The following is a 20,746-nucleotide window of genomic DNA, read 5'->3' on the forward strand; positions in this document are numbered from 1 at the left end:
CTGGTCACATATGGAGGGACCTTCTGTTCAGGTGCTGCCCTATTCCTTATAAACCTTACTTTTCACCAATTTTTCCTGGAAATGACAAGAAATCTTTTATAGGAAAATTGGGATATGGATTTCGTTAGTATGTCCCTGTGACCTTTTTAAACTGAAAAGCATTGATTGAGCACTACTATCTTCATGAACCCTCTCTGCCTTCCAGGAGCTTACAGACTACAATTAGCTATTCCATAATGGTACTTCACATGGTAAAGAATCTGCCTGCAATGCAGGAGACCTGGATTTGTTCTCTGAGTCAAGTCCAAGGTCCGCTGGAAAAGGGAATGGCTACCCACTCCAGTATTCTTGCCTGGAGAATTCCACAGACAGAGGAGCCTGGCAGGCTGTGGTCCCTAGCGTCGCAAAGAGTCAGACACAACTGAAGCTACTAACATGTTTCACCTTTCCTTTTTTTTCCCCCACAAGCCAGAATATGCTCTATATACTAAAGCAACAGCATTCTAGAAGTACCAAGAAGGGATAGATTAATTCTGGGAGCAAGAAATTAAAGGTAGTTATTTTTGCTGAAATCGAGAAAGTGAGTAATGATAGAGCCAGGCCTGAACTCTTGGGAAGATCTTGGTTTTGTTACTGCCATCAAAGTGGAGACCTCTGTGTGTGTGTGTATCTGTGTGTTAGTCACTCAGTCATGTGAGAAGCCCTCAGATCTGTGTACCCTGAACCAATGGATAAGAACTGACCCAGAATAGGCATCTTAATACATCATGGTAGTAATGGTGCTTCCTACTTTTATTGCAAGGTGAGCAGTGGTAATTCTCTTTATTGCTTGTATTCAGTTTTCTTTGCTATTCTTTTTATCCACTTGATTTCAGTGTGACATACTAATTCATATCCAAATGAGGACAATAGTCTCTTGTCAGTTACCTCTGTGTTTAGATCATACTCTTGAGAGGCTCTTTGTTCTTTGACTATAGTTTAAGTTAGGACATGACCTGCTTAGAGAAAGCAAGAGAATCCAGAAAAAGAGAAAACAAGGGAATTCCAGAAAACATCTAATTCTCCTTCATTGATTATCCTAAAGCCTTTGACTGTGTGGATCATAACAAACTGTGGAAAACTCTTAAAGCGGTGGGAATACCTGACCACCTTATCTGTCTGAGAAACCTGTACGTGGATCTAGAAATAACAGTTAGAACCTTACATGGAACAACAACTGGTTCAAAATTGGGAAAGGAGTATGACAAGGCTGTATATTGTCACCCTGTTTATTTAAATTATATACAGAGCACATCATGTGAAATGCTGGGCTGAATGAATCACAAGCTGGAATCAAAATTGCTGGGAGAATTATCAGCAACTTCAGATATGCAGATGATACCACTCTAATGGCAGAAAGTGAAGCGGAACTAAAGAGCCCCTTGATGAGGTTGAAAGAGAAGAGTGAGAAAGCTGGCTTACAACTCAGCATTCAAAAACTAAGATCATGGCATCTGGTCCCATCACTTCATGGGAAATAGAAGGGGAAAAAATGGAAGCAGTGACAAATTTTCTTTTCTTGGGCTCCAGAACCACTGTGGATGGTGACTGCAGCTGTAAAATTAAGACAGTTGCTCCTTGGAAGGAAAGCTATTGACAAACCTAGACAGCATGAAAGTGAAAGTTGTTCAGTTGTGTCCGACTCTTTGTGACCCTGGAATGGGTAGCCTGTCCCTTCACCAGCAGATCTTCCAGACCCAGGAATTGAACTGGGGTCTTCTGCATTGCAGGCAGATTCTTTACCAACTGGGCTATCCTAGACAACATATTAAAAAGCAGAGACATCATTTTGCCATCAAAGGTCCATATAGTCAAAGCTGTGGTTTTTCCAGTATTCTTGTATGGATGTGAGAATTGGACCATAAAGAAGGTTAAGCACCGAAGAATTTATGCTTTCAGACTTTGGTGCTAGAGAAGATTCTTGAGAGTCCCATGGACTGCAAGGAGATCAAACCAGTAAATACTAAATGAATTTAGTCAGCCCTGAATATTCATTGGAGGGTCTGATGCTGAAGCTTCAGTACTTTGGCCACCTGATGCAAAGAGCTGAGTCATTGGAAGGGTCCTGATGCTGAGAAAGATTGAAGGGGAAAGGAAAAGAGGGCAGCAGAGGGTAAGATGGTTAAGGTAGCATCACCAACTCGATGGAGATGAATTTGAGCAAACTCAAAGATAGGGAGATAGTGAAGGACAGGGAAGCCTGGCGTGCTGTAGTCCCTGGGGTCACAAAGAGTCAGACATGACTGAACAACACAACTTTTTTTTAAAAATAGATTTTAAACATTTGAACCACTATCTGTTGACTTCCTACTCCTAGATGTAGAAATATAGCACTTCTGCAGTGCTACTTGATACCTATTTTCCTTCCCTCCATCCTCCCAATATATGATAGTTCTCTTTCCAGTTGGCTAAATCAATATTCAGTCTTTACCTTATTAAGATCTTAAGTACTATTTACTATAAGTCAGATATTACTCCCTTTTGAAAAATATACTTAATTTTCTATGTTAGTGTTACTATTTCTTCTCAAGCTCTACAATACAGTTTTTAACTCTGAATATTGTTTTCCCACATGATCAAACTCCATTCTTGTCTCTTCCATTTTTATCTTGTACTCCATTTTTCTCTCTTCTTGGAGAATCTTTATCAGTGCCTGCTAGCCTCTTCTTCCATTCTGCATCGGTTGCTGTCTAGGCATGAGGTACAGCTGTCATCCTGAAACTTCCCTTCACTTTTCTCGGGACTCCTTTTTCCTGGATTCCATGTCCATTTCCTTTTTGTTTTACTCTCTCAATTTGGGTTGAAAATCCTCCAAAGGCTCCTAGGAAAAGACACCTGCTATATAAGTTATTTTAGACTGTATATCTGAAACTATTTGTATTCTGCACTGCTCTTGAGTGAAGATTTGACAGGATATAGAATCCTAGTTTGGAAATTATTTTCTTTCAGAATGTGGTGGCTTTGCTTCTTTGTCTCTTCATTTCCAGTGTTGCTCTTGAGTAGTCTGATACCACGGATTCTCAGTCCTTTGTGTTTGAACTGGAAGTTTTTTGCAATCTCTTTGTTTCAGTATTCTAAAACACGTGATGTAAACACTTGATGCCCCTTTCTAGTCATTGTGCTACGTTCTTAGTGAGGGTCCTTCTGATCTAGGAAAATCATTATTATTTGATTGGGAGATGATCTTATGTTAGTTCTTCAATGATTTCCTCCTCATCCATTTTATTTTCTTCTTTTTTCTCACCCTCCCCCTGATGCTTCCATTTCAGAACTTGTTTCTCACTGGTGCTTCCCTCTGAAGGACCCTGGTATTCAGCCTTTTCAGCTCTACTTCCGTTTCCTTTTCTTCTGCTAAGCATATGTTGATGAATCTTATAACTACTTTTCCTTCATCTCAGGTCACTTTATTTCACCTGTTAATATGTTTCAGTTTTTACATTTAACTCTTGAACACTTTTAGCACTTATGTGAGCCCTAATGTCTTTCTCTTCTACTACATAGGAAAGGATTGCATTGCATTGTTCACCACTATATTTCTATTATCCATCCCAGTAACTGCTACACAGTTGGTGCTCATAAATATTTGTTGAGTGAATTATTATTCACAAACAAAGAAGGTAATTATTATCTTCTTTTAATCACATAGAATTTATTTTGTCAAGTGAAATGAAGCGGGAATATAACTTTTACTCCCTAATAATTAACCATGTGTTACAGCACCATTTATTGAATTTTCTTTTATCATATATTACATATTATTCTACTTGTTCTTCTGCTAGTATTATACGTGCTTATTTGTTATAGTTTTGTAACTCATTTTAAAATGATACTACTACAAACTTTCATTCAGTTCAGTTCAGTCGCTCAGTTGTGTCCGACTCTTTGCAACCCCATGAATCGCAGCACGCCAGGCCTCCCTGTCCATCACCAACTCCCGGAGTTCACTCAGACTCATGTCCGTCGAGTCGGTGATGCCATCCAACTATCTCATCCTCTGTCATCCCCTTTTCCTCCTGCCTCCAATCCCTCCCAGCATCAGTTTTTTAAAAAAATATTCTGGCTATCATTATCTGGTTATTCTTTCACATGAAGTACAGGGTCACTTACTCAAGTTCTTTTAAAAATTCCAATTGGGATTTTGATTTTAAAATGTCAATTAATATGAGGAGACTTTACATCTTTATAATATATATGTTTGCCTCCCTGTCCTGAAACATGTTTTTGCTTCTGCATTTATTCAAGACTTCGTTTGTAACTCTAGTAAAATTTGTAGGTTCTTCTTTCCCCCATTTATGTACCATAAATTTCTTAAGTTTATTCTAAGATTTTTTTTTTAATCTTCAATTGCTAATGGAATGAGATTCCCCCCCAATATAAATTCTTTTTAACTAAAATTGGGTCGATTTTCCTTGTTTATGCAATAGAGTTTATGTTATATGCCCAGGACAAAAGAATACTAGCTTCATTTTTAACAAAAGCTAGCTGTTTCAGTTATCTGTTGCTACCTAACAAACCACTCGAAAAGTTCATGGCTTAAAGCACAACCATTTTATTATATCTCACAATTCCATGGGTTGACTAGGGCTCAGCTGGGCAGTTCTTCTAATGCTCTCATTTAGGATCTTTCTTGAAGTTGCAGTCAGCTATGACTGTGGCTTAGATGTCTGGTGCCATGTGGCTTCTTTTGATGTGATGCTTCAGTCTCCAGGGCTTTCCCTCATGACCTATCATAGAGTAGCTTAGAATTTGTACATGGCAGTTCAGATTGCCAAAATGAAAGAAATAGAAGCTTCAAAGCCTTTTTAGTGCCTGGGCACTGAAGTCCCAGATTGTCCCTTCCCCTGCATTATATCTGTCAACACAGTCACAGACCAGATTCAAGGGGAACCTCTTGATGGGAGGAAGCCATGTAAGGGGTGGCATTGTATGGGACTGTCTTTGGAGATTATCATAATGGCATTACCTGTCCTTACCTTTCTTTTATACCAAGTAGCTACTAGCTACCCTAGGCTCTTAAATTCCCACAAGCTTCTTTCATCCAGTCAGCTTCCAGTACCAAATAACTAGACTCATTGTTATTTGGGACTGGAAATTAGAATCTGTTTGAAGAGGGTAGCAGAGAGGAAAAAATTTTTTCCACCTTCCCACTTGCTCTCCTGGGTGAGGCATAAGTCTCATGGACAGAAATTCAGCGTTCACTTGAGCATGAAATTCCAGACAAGGGGACAGGTGTACACTGGCCTTGTTCTTCTGAATTCTGCCTACTCTCCAGAAAGAACAGCCTCCCCTCTTTTCCTCCCCAGCAGAAGTCTAACCACTTTCTTCATTGTAGCTTATCATAAGAGCTCCCTCCTATGCTGGTCCAAGCAGAAATGAGAAAGTGTCATTCCTTTTCTCTTTTCACACGTAATTCTTCCTACCCTGGGTGTACTAACCTCTAGCTTAAATATGCACTAAGCAAAGATGTATAGTCTTCCTCCCTTCCTCCCTCTCAGCTTAGTCTGAAGGAAGGCAGCAGGTGATAGAATGAATAAAGAATGGGGCTGGGGTGATGGGGAAGGAATCTTTTCTCACACAGTATGGATGTTGCTCAACAGAACGGGTGTGAAATTTAGTCAGAGCCACAGCATGTGTTTCAATTTTCCAGGGAATTTCCTCTTCCTAACAGTAGGTTTAACCCTTTCTTCTGTATAGTGCCAAGAGCTACATGACATGTGTGAAATAAGTTATTTACAAGAAGGCAAAAATGCTAGGGCCCTTTGGAGATATAGGATCTCCAACTTATTTCCTGCCAAATGGTTGTGGAGAAAAGTGTAACTTTTAGAGCTGAACAGACCTGGGTTCAAATCCAGTCTCTACCATTGGGTTGTCTTGGAAGTTTGTTGTTGTTGTTCAGTAACTCAGTCATGTCCAACTCTTTGTGATCCCATGAACTGCAGCACGCCAGGCTTCCCTGTCCTTCACCATCTTCCAGAGCTTGCTCAAACTCATGTCCATTGAGTCAGTGATGCCATCCAACCATCTCGTCCTCTGTCATTCCCTTCTCCTCCTGCCTTCAGTCTTTGCCAGCATCAGGGTCTTGACAGTTACTTGACCTATTTGAACCTCCATTTTTCATCTGTAAAATGGGGATTAAAAACTTGTTTTACCAGGGTTCTCCTAAGGATTAAACAAAATGATACATGCAAGGAGTCTAGTACAATGCATACCTAGCACATAATAGGCACTCAATACATGTTTGTTTTCTTCTCCAGTCTTCCCACTGGATTTTGAGGATACCTACTCTTCTTTTATAGACTTCCCTGGTGGCTCAGACAGTAAAGAATCCGCCTGAAAGGTGGGAGACCTGGGTTGGGAAGATTCCTGAGGAGGGCATGGCCACCCACTCCAGTATTCTTGCCTGGAGAATCCCCATGGACAGAAGCCTGGCGGGCTATAGCCCATGGGGTCGCAAAGAGTTGGACCCGACTGAGAGACTCAGCACAGCACTCTTCTCTTATGCTGCACCACCTTGGGTTTGCCATGTAAGCAGCTTCTTATATTCCTAAGCTGTAAGCTATTTTCTTTGAATCTAACTCTGTGTTAGAGGAGTGAAATCATTTCACACGAAATGCAGACTCTTTCTGGTTGGGGAGGGGGGTGGCTCTCATTAAACTAAAGGATGAATCTATAACAATGCTGAGAAGGATTACAAGGCTTGCCTTCCCCATCTGATCCTGGAGGTCATATGAACTAATAAGAGTATTAAAATAATACAGTGGTAGAGCTAAGGTGAAGCAAAAATGTCATTCAGGCCCATTTTATTGAGAAGGAACTGTGGCTTAGAGGTCATGTTTTATATAAGGTCTCATGACAGAGTGGTGACGGCTCTAGAACTAGAGCTCTGACTTGCTTGTCTATTACTATGGTTATAATATATTTTTTAAGACTGTGTGGGTTTTTTGGCCACACCACTCAGCCTGTGGAATATCAGTTCCTCAACCAGGAATTAAACCTGTGCCCTCTGCAGTGGAAGTGCAGACTCTTAACCACTAGACCACCAAGTCCCTGAATTTTAAGTAGTGAGGGCCTAACTTTTTCTTTGTGAACTTCTAAATTGAACCCTGATTATACTTTTATCAATGGAGAAGTAAACACTGGAAGACAAGTAAACACTGGAAGACATTTCAGTGACACTCCTTTGGGGAACCATAGGCCTCACTAAGGGTATATCAGTTACAACTTGAAAATCTTTTCTTTCCCCAAAGGTTGCCCAAGGGGCACTGAGGTGGCAGTTCAGCTCGCTGTTGAGCCTCTGCTCCCAGAATGGTGATGAGAAGCAAATCTGCTTCTTCTCTTCTATGTCTTCATTCTCCTAAATAATCCCAATAGGAGAGGCTGATCCCAAGCACCCCTAGTTCTCTCTTCTTTTTTCTTTTTTAGTTGAAATACAATTAGCATACAGTGAAGTACACTGACCTTAGGTGTTCAGTTGATAATTTTTTGAGAATTGTAGACATTCATTAACCATCTTAAAAAAAAGATATATAACATTTTCATCACACCAGTTTCCTCTGCCGCCTTTAAGTTAACCCACACGCGCATACACAAAACCACTTTCTATATTCTATTACCAAGGCAATGGCACCCCACTCCAGTACTCTTGCCTGGAAAATCCCATGGACGGAGGCTGGGATCCCGGGTAGGCTGCAGTCCTTGGGGTCGCTAAGAGTCAGACACGACTGAGCAACTTCACTTTCACTTTTCACTTTCATGCATTGGAGAAGGAAATGGCAACCCACTCCAGTGTTCTTGCCTGGAGAATCCCAGGGACAGGGGAGCCTGGTGGGCTGCCATCTCTGGGGTCGCACAGAGTCGGACACGACTGAAGCAACTTAGCAGCAGCAGCATACCTTAGTTTTGATTTTGAATTTCCTGTAAATGGAATCACATAAGATATTCTCTTTTGTATCTAGCTTCTTTTCACTTAGCATGTTTTTGGAATTCATCCATGTTGTTGCATATATCACTAGTTTTTTTTTTTAGTTTTGATTCATTCTGTTTTACTGAGTAGTATGCAGTTGTATGGGTAAACCATAAGAGAATTTACTTATTTTCTTATTGAAGGATATTTGGAGTGTTTCTAGTGTTTGTCCTTCATGAATAGGTTGCTATGAACGTTCTTATACAAGTCTATTTATGAACATATATTCTAGTTTCTCTTAGACAAATACTTAAGGATGAAATTGCTGGATCATAGGGGAGATATGTGTTTGAAAGAAACATTTCTTCAAGGTGGCTATAACCCCCAGTCTATCTTTTCCTCCCCTGGGGGGCTAGGCTCTTTAAATTGAGGATTTGGCAGGAGAAGAGAACCCGTATCATCAGGGTCCCTGCTGCCAGAGCACAGTGGCCTGAATCGGACACTTAAAAAGCTGAAACAGGTGTTTGAAACCCTACTCCAGCCTCCCTATTTTATGCCAGCCCCCTGAGAGGCTGGGGCTTGGCCAGCAGAATTCAGATCTAATCTAATGGATGCTGGATTAGAAATTTTCAGGACATGGCTAGGTAATAATGTATGTGCTGTGACTTGATACATTTGACGCAGGTAAACAAGCATCATCATGTAGGAGAGGGGCCTTTGGTGGCCCTAATGCTTCTTGATCAGGGGGTAGTTAGTCTGTGTGGCAGATGAAAGCCCCTTCCCACTCTTGCTTTTTACCCCTACCTTTTCTCCTTGAAGCTGAATGCAGTAGAAATCATTTCCCTTTGTAATGTTAATATTGCCAAGGGCCTTTAGCCAGTTAGGATTTGGCATCCTATGTATCAAATATTATGGAAAATAAAGTATGCCCTGGTAAAATTCTTTCTCTGTATTTTTAATGCCTCTATCTTACCTAGGTCTTAGGGAACAAATTCTTGGAAGCCAAAGGTTAAAGCAAGAAACAAAAGGTTAGGGTGTGAGCTTCCAAAGCCCACTTAATATACCAAAGAGTAGTTTCTCTACTGTTCTCAGTAGGCTTGAAATTGATGGAAGTGTGATCTGTCTCTGCAGGGCTGCTTCAGCTGAAGGTTTCTAAAGAACAAGCTCCAGTAACAATTTTTTTTCTAATATTGGTTAGAAGAGCCCAGGGAGAGAAGAAATAGGCTCCCCATGCCAGTCTAGCCTTTCCACAGAGGAAAGGGCTTTTCTGAATTCAGGTCCGTGTTCATAGGTGGCCATTCCCTTAAACCTAATCTCAGTGTCTTCAGACCTCAGTCTTAGAAGGCAGGGCCTGATATTCGGCTGCATCATGTGGATGCCATTCTTGGTGTGAACTAGGCTGAGATTTGCATGTTAAGATTGTTTCGGTACTTAAAAAAATTTTTTTTAATTTTAATTATCTTATAGTAAAATTGACTTTTTTAGTACACATACCTATGAGTTTTTACATACACATAGATCCCTGTAAGCACTGCATCAGTTGGAATACAGAACAGTCTCATCACCCCAGAAAACGCCCTCTGTTATTCCTGTGTGATCACACCCTCTCTCCTACCCCAACTCCCGTGAACCACTGATCTAGTCTCTCACCACAGTTTTACCAAAGAGGTCATATAAATGGAATCCTACAGTACATAACCTTTTCAGGCTGATTTGTATAAACTGCTACCTAAATCAATAGTCTGTTCCCTTTTTACTGCCAAGTAGTATTCCATTGCATGTTTCTACCACAATTTGCTTATCCATTCACTAGCTGAACGACACTGGACTTTTCCATTTTTGGACAATTACGCATAGAGCCGCTATAAACATTTGGGTACAGGTTTTTGTGTAAAGAACATTGGTTTTCATCTCTCTGGGATTAATATCCAGGAGTAGGATTTCTGGGTGAAAGAATAAGTGTGTGTTTGGTTTTATAAGAAACTGCCAAACTGTTTTTCCAGAGTCCTATATCATTTTGCATTCCCACTAGCAATGAGGATTCTGATTTCTCGACAGCCTCTCTAGTGCTTGGTATTTTCAGTACTTTTATTAAGTCATCCTAGTAAGTAAGCAGTGGTATCTCAATGTGGGTTAAATTTGCCTTTCCCTAATGGCCAGTGAAGATCCCCTGGAGAAGGAAATGGCAACCCACTCCAGTACTCTTGCCTGGAAAATTCCATGGATGGAGGAGCCTGGTGGCTACAGTCCATGGGGCCGCAGAGTCGGACACGACTGAGCAACTTCAGTCACTTCAGTCAGTCAGTGGCCAGTGACATCAAACACCATTTGGTGATCTGTCTGTCCAAGTCTATTGCCCATTTTTTGATGGGAATTGTTTTCCTATTGTTGAGTTTAAAGACTTAAGTCTATTCTGGATTCAAGTCCTTTATTGCAGTTTTAACTATAATTTATACAGTTATTTATAAATATTTTCTCCCAATCTGTAGCTTGTTTTCTCATTCTCTTAACAGTATCTCTCATAGAATAGATATTTTGTTTTTATTGAAGTCCAGTTTTTTCTTTCATGCATTTTGTTTTTTGTGTCCTATTGAAGTACTCTTTCTAAAAACTATGCAGATTTATGCTTTTCATTTACCCCTATGATCTATTTTGAGTTAATTTTTGTGTAACATGAGGTTTAGGTGAAAAAAATTTTTTTTTTTTTTTTTTGCATATGAGTGTTCAGTTGTTTCAACAGTATTTGTTGAAATTAATACCTTTTTTGATACCAAATTCTCCTTAGCACTGTGTATTCTTTAGGAATGAAGGAATTAAGAGCATTCTATTGAGTTCTTCTTGTCTTTCCAGCAATCACTTTTGTTCCTATTCCTTGTTTATTTCTGAGTCTTTCTGATTTGAGGTTTGTTTTTAATGCCATGTAATGGAAGACTCATTATTTATAAATTGATTGAGCATAAAGGTTTTCATTATAAAGTGGCCATCCATCACAAAGAGGCATGTGGGCTGTAAAAAACATTAACTGTGCACTCTGGCCTGGAATGCAACTTTACCAGAATAATGCAGCTTTTGTATTGTGTGAATTTGGAATAAAATGAGAGAGACAGATATTGTTGGGGAAACAGGTGTTGGCTGAACCTGGGTTCTGTCCCATGTTTTCTAAAAGGTTGTTTCCCAACCCTTTCAGGATTGTTCCTCTAGATTCAGCTGTCTTGAAAGTTCTCTGGGTACCTTTCAGAACAAGTAACATGTGACTTCTCAGAGTACTGGTGCTCCCATAAACTTTTATTTGTTCATTCTCCAGCTCATAGTCATGTCTTTAGAGGCAGCAATGGCAGGTGGTTAGAGTACTTGTCCTGGCCCTTGTTGATTATATTTTCAATGTCTTTGTTTTTCCCATCAGTAAAATGGAAATGTCCCTTGTCATAAAGTTCTTGAGCCCATTAACACAAAAGGTGGCTGAGGCAGAATAAGATTCCTCAGACTTATTGTCACTAAGAATTTGTGATATGCTGCTATTAAAAAAAAAAAAAAAAAATTTCCAGCTGCTGGGGAAAGGTGAAAAAGTAGGATTCTGTACATGTAGAGAACAGGGAGAGTTGCTTACCAGTCCTGTGACTGATCCTCTTTAGGGATTCTCTTACTCTTCTCCAAAAGCTTTGGCTATTGACCCTTCAGTCTTTTCTATCATCTATACACTATGCTAATGTCAATTCAGAATTTAGTTCTTTAGTATTTCCTTTTACTTCCCTTCAGGGCCCCTGGAGGAGACCTGACAGAGTGGTAATCTCTGATAAACCTGTAATTGTTTTCTCTTCTTGCTGCCATTGAACAATGAAATATTTTACTAGACTGTGAGGGGAATTTGGATTGAAAAAGTTGCTCCAAGTGTAATGACTGCATAAAGCTGGGGTGAATGTCCTGTTTTAAAGTATAGCAACAGAAATTTTTAATTTCTCCTGGGCTTTCAAATTGCCTGCTTAAGTTTGGTCTTGGTCTTATACAATGAATGCAGAAAACGGCAAGGCAGAGTAAAGGACCACAGCAGCTCTGGTTTGCCTGTATGTTACAACCTAATTGCTTTCCTTTCAATATGGGCCAATTTCCTCTAGAAGGAAGAGAACTAGTGGTTAGAGTTGATACGCATTAAACTTGGGCTCTCAGTAAGACAGATGGATCAGTGTGTCCTCCGGCCTCTGCGCTATGTTTGAGGCTGCTCCCTGTGGGCCTTGTTTAGCCCTGCCAGCCTTGTTAAAGGAGCCTCACTCTTCCCTCTTGGATTAGGAATGAATGTGGGCAAACCTGAAGCTTCATTTGTATGGCAGTCATAAAATCAGTGTTAGTCACTGGTTAGGAAGAAGAAAGGTACAGGAGAAACTTCAATTCTAGGATAGTTAAGTTTTACATTTTTATTTGCCATCTGTGTTATGCAGTTAATATATCTAATAGTAAACCCATAGCAATAGCATAGTATAATGTTTAAGAACATAGTCCAGAACAGACCTGGATTTGAATTCTACCTGTTCCACTTATTGTGTGACTTTGGGCAAGTCATTTAACCTCATAGAGGCTTGGTTTTCTTATCTGTAAAATGGGAACAGTAATATTATTCCTCAGGGCTATTCAGTTCAGATCAGTTCAATTGCTCAGTCGTGTCCGACTCTGTGACCCCGTGGACTGGAGCATGCCAGGCTTCCCTGTCCATCACCAATTCCCAGAGCTTGCTCAAACTCATGTCCATTGAGTTGGTGATGCCATCCAACCATCTCATCCTCTGTCATCCTCTTCTCCTCCTGCCTTCAATCTTTCCCAGCATCAGGGTCTTTTCTAATGAGTCAGTTCTTCACATCGCTGGCCAAAGTATTGGAGCTTCAGCTTCAGCATCAGTCCCTCCAACAAATATTCAGGGTTGATTTCCTTTAGGATTGACTGGTTTGATCTCCTTGCAGTCCAAGGGACTCTCAAGAGTCTTCTCCAACACCACAGTTCAAAATGGAAAGATAAAAATTATCTACATAAGATAATTAGTTTAGTATGTAGCTGTTGCTGATGTCTGAGGCTGCTTAAGGTTGTTGTCCTGAGCAATGGAATTGGATTCTTCTTGTGTGTCGTATAGATAGCAGCTCCTAGCAGCAAGCTAAACTGGTTATTTAACAGTTTAAATAACTGTTTAACTGTAAATAATATTTAACTGGTTATTAATGTCCAAGGTGGGAAGCTCATTCTTCTTTCAATCAGTATTATGTATCATATTGAAGAAAGTCATCCAGTAAATTAAAAGTATTTTCCCATGTGTGCACTGCCTTTTAAGTTTCTATCTTACCTTCTGAAAGTGAAGGCTAAATTTGACATCAGGCAGACCACGGTGGTCCTACTCAACAAGGAGGAGCTTATAAAAGTGAGGATTTCCGGAGCAGAGATATTTGGGAAATAGCCTGCTTTGGCTCTATATGCTGTCAAGAGATTTCAATCTGAAAAAAATAATCTTCTTTTCTATCCTCTCCCTAAGGAGAGATGGACCTGCTGTAGAGACAGAGGTGACCCAGGTCCTGACAAGGTGTTTGAGCCAGAGAACATATGTAAATACCAAAAACTCTTTTCTTTTTGATCATTTTGAACATTTGGAGGCCAGATGTCTACGGAAGAAGGAGAGTAGTTTTTATGTCATCTCTGCTAGCCTGAAAAATGAATACTTCTCAAGGGGTTTTTAAAGGGCGAAGTGTTAAACATAATTTGCCTTTCTTAGTGTAAGGTGGTTTGTACCATGTAGGCTCTAGGTAGACCCATAGACTCACCTTGTACCTGGATGTGGTAGTGATTACGCTATCACTGTACTTTAACAACAAAAAACCTTTAAATTTCTTTTTGGCTGTGCCGGGTCTTCGTTGCTGGTTTTGGAGGCAGGGGCTGCTCTCTAGTTGTACTTGGGCTCCTCACCAGGATGGCTTCTCTTGTTGTAGAGCACAGGCTCAGAAGTTGTGCACACGCTTAGTTGCTCCATGGCATATGGGATCCTTCCAGATCAGGGATGAAACCTGTGGTCTCCTGGGTTGGCAGGTGGATACTTTAGCACTAAGCCGCCAGGGAGCCTTCATACTTTGTTTCTTAAAGGGTCATAATATCAGAGATAATCTGCCTCCCACCCCCGATGCAGTCTGAAGGCACTTTGAGAAACTAAGCATTTGTTTGAAAATAGGAAACAGATCTGGGAAACTACTGGATGATATCTAGAAAAAGAGGATCCACTCTCAGGAGCTTAGACAAACAAACCAGGCTTGCTTTTCCCCCAGGCTACCTTTGTAGCAGACTGTCTACATTCATGTTTATTTATTCCCAAACTGTACTTTGTCTTTAGAATAAGCTTGGAGGGTCTAAAGGGAGCCTTAAAGAATTTCATTAAACTGTGTACTCCTACCACCATCTTTCCCGGGAAAACCCTGTGGATGAGAAAACTATGGCCCAAAGAAGTGAAGTGTTTGCCCAAGGTCACATATAGTGACAGACCAAGACTGGGCATAGCACTTTCGGTTTGTTTGTTTGTTTCTCTTGTTGTATGGGACAGGGTTGCAAATGGTTATCAGGGTTTAACCCTTAAGCCCAGACTAGGTAATTTTCTGAGAGCTGCTCTTTGGCAGCCTTCTCTCAAATCAGATCTTGAAATCAAGCCTAAATCCCCACCTAACCTTTCAAGGCTGGAAATAAAGGTGTGGCAGATATTTCAGAGGCTTCTGGCTCCACCAAAGTTTAGTTTGGCTTATCCTTTGGACCACACTACTCCTGATGTCCCCTAGTGACCAAAGAGTACAGCTCTTTCCTATGAACTTACAGTTTCTCAAAAATTCCATTTGTAGCTCATTCTCAATCTTACTTTGACTTTTACAAGAAATATTCCTAGGTATAGCTTAGAGAAGTAGAATATGAGGACCTGGACTTCCCTGGTGGTCCAGCGATTAAGACTCTGCTTCCACTGCAGGGGACATCAGTTTAATCTCTGGTGGGGAAACTAAAATCCTGCATGGCACACCAAAAAAAAAAAAAAAAAATAGGAGGATCTAACACTTTCCCCTAAAATGGAATGTGCAGGCATAGACATAAAAGCCCAGAACCAGAGAGCTTTTTATGCTCAAATAATTCTGTCCTATGTCTCTGGATACAGAAATGTCAAGTGGGGTAAATGAACTAGACTTCTGTTTTTATCATGCTCTGATTCATTAGTCTGTTATACATGATCTACCTTGTGAATGATGATATTCTGTCTCCAGGAACATGAGCCAATATTTGCAGGATGAAGAGTTAGGATGGGAGCAGGCTGGTGACCTTCTAGAAAGCAAGAAGGGAGAAGTAGGCTCTGAGAGCAAAAGGGGTCGAGACAAGCATTTCTGAAGTCAAATGGTGTTGAAATAATATACCGCGGGAGTTTTTCCTTGTCAGCGTAATCCAATTGAGAATGCCCAACCGTCCCTGATAAGAGTCACTCAGGAGTAAAGAGCTTCACTACCAGGGAAAGCAGCTTATGTGTGCATTTTGGCTCAGGAATGTGCCAGCCCAATGCTGGCCAAATGAGAAAAGGCTGCTGCAGGCTGGAGAACATACGCCTCCTGGGAGGATGGTGACTGCTCCCTTGTATGCTGAGAAGAGATTGTTCCCTTTTGTCTAAGGGCAGTGCATAGCACCACATGTTGAGGCCTTTGACATAGATTATCAGAAAAGGTATCAGCTCTGATGTGGGAAGATAAAACAGTGTCACTATTCATCTCCTTTTGGACAGGCCCCTGCATTATCTGAGAAGACAAAAGACTTAGGAGTCATCTACAGATTCTCGACTTGACTTTAGGCCAAACTGAGACTTACCTGTTAATGCTATAATATAGGGAGGTGAGAGCCCTGTTCACTGATGTTGAGCAGAGTAAGAGCAGAACACCATCAAGAAACCTCTGGAGATTCAGTTTGCTTTGTGTTCAAGTGGCCTACAGCTTCTCCAGAAATAGTTTAATAAGTCTTGTTTGATTATTCTTACTGGGCACTGACTGACTAGAAGTTGGACCTGGACTTGATTTGAGAAGCAGGTGGCCTAGTCCTCAAAGGATCCCAAGTGTTCTTTCTCCAATGGGAGTTGAATTCCCCCTCTTCCTTGTTCAGTTCAGTTCAGTCACTCAGTCATGTCTGGCTCTTTGTGACCCCATGGACTGCAGCACACCAGGCCTTGCTGTCCATCACCAACTCCCAGAGTTTACTCAAACTCATGCCCATTGAGTTGGAGATGCCATCCAACCATCTCATCCTCTGTTGTCCCCTTCTCCTCCCACCTTCGATCTTTGCCAGTATCAGGGTCTTTTCAAATGAGTCAGTTCTTCGCATCAGGTGGTCAGAGTATTGGTTTTTGAGCTTCAGCATCAGTCCTATTGAGGACTGATTTCCTTTAGGATTGACTGGCTGATGTCCTTGCAGTCCAAGGGACTCTCAAGAGTCTTCTCCAACACCACAGTTCAAAAGCATCAATTCTTTGGCGCTCAGCTTTCTTTATAGTCCCAACTCTCACATCCCTATATGACTACTGGAAAAACCATAGCTTTGACTCAACAGACCTTTGTTGGTAAAGTAATGTCTCTGCTTTTTAATATGCTGTCTAGGTTGGTCTTAGCTTTTCTTCCAAGGAGCAAGCATCTTTTAATTTCATGGCTGCAGTCACCTCTTCCTTGTACCCATTCCTTTTTTATCTTCCCATCTTAGAACATGAATTAGTCACCTTCAGAGCACCCCTCTACCTGATCTGCACTCTGTTTACTGAACTGTTTGTGCCTTGAGGTTGACAGCCTTCCAGGGTGGGAATTTTGGCTACTTGGCCAGGGGTGTCAGATGTCTCCTTGGTTGTGAAATTACTCAGCCTGCTTACTATGAGCAGCATCATGGCACCTTTTCCCTGAAGGACTCAGGCAGTCTTCGTACTCTTCCAAAGAAGATCTAGACAATTGAATCTCAATTCCTGGGCAGAATGAACCAGAAGATAGAACACCAGATATTTTTCTTTTCTGGATTCATAGGAAGCAGTAGAGTTGAATCAGCAGTTCAAACTAGAGGTCAAAACTCCAGTTCTGCCTAGACCAGATTTTCTTGGGAAAGTGATTTCAATGTACCATCATTCTCTTTTTTTGGAAGAGTAGGGGAATGAAGGTGATAGTGAAGGTTCCTGGTGGGTTCTTTAAAAAGTCCAGCCCTTTTAGTTTTCCATCACTAAATTTCCATAAAGCATGACTCACAGAATGGAAATGCTGGAATGGATGTATTGTAGCAATCAGATTCCAACTATAATCTGACATATGAGCTTAGGTATCATATGCCTGGTTATTAGTAGGAGTGAGACTAATGATTCCTTGTCCGTTGACTGGATTGTATATTTTGTGAGGGTCACATCCAGAGAGTTTTTCGTGGGACGTTGTCCAAGCCTCTGTATGGTGTCACTCCTGCCCCCTCAAAGTCTCTCAATGCCACATTGAGCTCTTTCCTCTTAAGAAGCACAAGGTTAGCAAGTCAGATCTAACAGTATATAAAAATAATTAATATACTAAGTCTGATGAGGTTAATCCTGGGAATAACAGGCTGATTCAATATCTGAAAATCAATTAATCTACCATATTAACTATCTAAAGAAAAAGAATCACCTGATCATATCAGTTGTTGAAGAAAAGGCATCTGACAATAAAACATCCATTTTTGATCATGAACATCTACAAAAACTTATGGCTAATAACATACTTCACAATGAAACACTGAATGCATTTATCCTAAAATTGGGAATAAAACAAGATAGCTACTTTTATAGTACTAGAAATCCTAACTAATAGTGAGACAAGAAGAGGAAATAAAAGGCATGTAAATTGAAAGGAAAGAAACGGGGACCTCCCTGGTGGCCCATGCTTTTAATGCAGGGGGCCTGGGTTTGATCCCTGCTCAGAGAGCTAGGTCCCACATGCCACAACTAAGACCCGGCACAGCCAAATAAATAAATATTTTTAAAAAGAAAGAAAACGGTCACTATTTGCAGAAAACATAATTGTCTATGTAGAAAACCCCAAGGAAGCTACCCCTCCCCACAAAAAAATCCTAGAATGAATAACCGAATTTAGTAAGGTCACAGGATACAAGGTCAACAGACAGGGATCAATCACATTTCTATATTCTAACAATGAACATCTGGAAACTGAAAATTAAAACACATACTACTTACAAATATGCCAAATAAAATTAAATACTTATGTATAAATCTAAAAAAACATGTATAGAACCTGTATGCTGAAAATTGCAGTACACTGATGAAAAATATCAAGAAGTAGTGACTACGCAGACACACCGTGTGCATGGATCAGTAGGCACAACATAATAAAGGGGTCATTTCATCTCCAAGTGGGACTATAGACTCAGTGCAGTTCCTGTAAAACTTCCAAGATTCTTTTTGCAAAAACAGACAAGTTTACCATGTTAAAATGGAAAGAAAGAAGAGCTAGAATACTGGAAATACTGGAAACAGTACTAAAAAAAAGAAGTAAATTGGAAGAATCACACCACCTGATTTTAAGATTTAGAATATAGCTGTAGTAATCAAGAGAGTATGATATTGTCACAGAGATTGACACACAGATGAGTAGAACAGAACAGAGAACTCAGAATAGACAAACAAGTAAGGCCACCTGATTTTTTAAAAATTGTATTGAAGTATAGTCAATTTATAATGTGTTAATTTCTGCTATACAACTAAGTGATTCAGTTATACATACATATATATATATATATATATATTCTCTTCATACTCTTTTCCATTATGGCTTATCACAGGATATTGAATGTAGTTCCCTATGCTATACAGTAGGAGCTTGTTGTTTATTCATCCTGTATATAATAGTTTGCATCTGCTAATCCCAAACTCTCAGTCCCTACCTCCCCCACCCACTCCCTCTTGTTAACCACAAGTCTGTTCTCCGTGTATCTGTAAGTCCAATTTTGTTTCTTAGATCTGTTCATTTGTGTAGTATTTAGATTCCATATATAAGTGATATATTATGGTATTTGTCTTTCTCTTTTTGACTTATTTCTTATGATAATTTCTAGATCCATCCATCCATAATGCCTTATATATTTACACCACAACTTCTTTTTATTTTTAACTATTTATTTTGTATTGGAGTATAGATGATTAATATGCTAGACAGCATGTTAAAAAGCAGAGACATTACTTTGCCAACAAAGGTCTGTCTAGTCAAAACTATGGTTTTTCCAGTAGTCATATAGGGATGTGAGAGTTGGACTGTAAAGAAAGCTGGGCAGTGAAGAATTGATGCTTTTGAACTGTGGTGTTGGAGAAGACTCTTGAGAGTCCCTTGGACTGCAAGGAGATCCAGCCAGTCAATCCTAAAGGAGATCAGTCCTGAATATTCATTGGAAAGGACTGATGCTGAAGCTGAAACTCCAATCTTTTGGCCACCTGATGCAAAGAACTGACTCATTTGAAAAGACCCTGATGCTCGGAAAGATTGAAGGCGGGAGGAGAAGGGGACCACAGGGGATGAGAAGGTTGGATGGCATCACCAACTCAATGGACATGGGTTTGAGTAAACTCTAGGAGTTGGTGATGGACAGGGAGGCCTGGCATGCTGCAGTCCATGGGGTTGCAAAGAGTCAGACACGACTGAGTGACTGACTGAACTGATAGATGATTAACAATGTTGTGATAGTTTCAGGTGGACAGCAAAGAGACTCAGCCATACATATACACGTATCCATTCTCTCCCAAACTCTGCTCCCATCCAAGCTGCCGCATAACATTGAGCAGAGTTTGATATGCTATACAGTAGGTCCGTGTTAGTTATCCATGTAAAATGTAACAGTGTGTACATGTCTATCCCAGACTCCCTATCTCTTCCCCCTCCTTTCTCCCTGGCAACCATAAGTTCATTCTCTAAGTCTCTTGAGTTTCTTTCTGTTTTGTAAGTAAGTTCATTTGTGTCATGTCATTTTAGAGTCCACATGTAAGGGATGTTATACAATATTTTTTCTTCTCTGTCTGACTTGCTTCACTCAGTATGACAATCTCTAGGTTTATCCATGTTGCTGCAAATGGCATTATTTCATTCTTTTTAATGGCTGAGTGATATTCCAATGCATATATTTACCGTATCTTCTTTATCCATTCCTCTGTGGATGGACATATAGGTTGTGTCTTGTCTTGGCTGTTGTAAATAGTGCTGCTGTGAACATAGGGGTGTGTGTATCTTTTTAAGTTATAGTTTTATCAGGGTATATGAGGAATGGGATTGCTGGATCATAGTCTACTCTAATTTTAGTTTTTTGAGGGACTTCCATACTATTCTCCGTAATGGCTGCACCAATTTACATTCCCACAAACAGTGTAGGAGGGTTCCCTTTTCTTCACAACCTCTCTAGTGTTTATTATTTGTAGACTTTTTAAAGGTGGCCATTTTCACTGGTATGAGGTGGTACCTCATTGTATTTTTGATTTGCATTTCTGTAACTAGCAGTGATGAACATCTTTTCCTGTGCCTATTGGCCATCTGTATGTCTTCTTTGAAAGTATCTGTTTAGGTCTCCTGCCCATTTTTCGATGGGGTTGTTTGGTTTTTTGTTATTTAATTATAGGACTTGTTTGTATAATTTGGAAATTAAGTCCTTGTCAGGTGCACCATTTGTAAATATTTCCTCCCAGTCCGTAGATTGTCTTTTCCTTCCATTTATGGTTTCCTTTGCTGTGTGAAAGCTTGTACGTTTAATTAGGACCCATTTGTTTATTTTTTC

At 40.2% G+C, this 20,746-nt stretch overlaps 1 protein-coding gene across 8 annotated transcripts in view; it reads left to right on the plus strand.

Annotated features, from left to right (window-relative positions):
* GBF1 (golgi brefeldin A resistant guanine nucleotide exchange factor 1) overlaps window positions 1-20,746 on the plus strand; it is a 123,599-nt gene that overhangs the window by 65,763 nt on the left and 37,090 nt on the right. Inside the window, exon 2 of one of the 8 annotated variants that reach the window (XM_059881881.1) lies at window positions 6,336-6,563. The exons of the other annotated variants lie outside the window; for them this stretch is intronic. The gene's annotated coding sequence lies outside the window, so the exon portion shown is untranslated. The remainder of the gene's footprint in view (window positions 1-6,335; window positions 6,564-20,746) is intronic. 8 annotated transcript variants of the gene reach the window in all.

This window comes from Bos taurus, chromosome 26 (genome assembly GCF_002263795.3).
Source record: "Bos taurus isolate L1 Dominette 01449 registration number 42190680 breed Hereford chromosome 26, ARS-UCD2.0, whole genome shotgun sequence".
Classification (NCBI taxonomy): Eukaryota; Metazoa; Chordata; class Mammalia; order Artiodactyla; family Bovidae; genus Bos; species Bos taurus.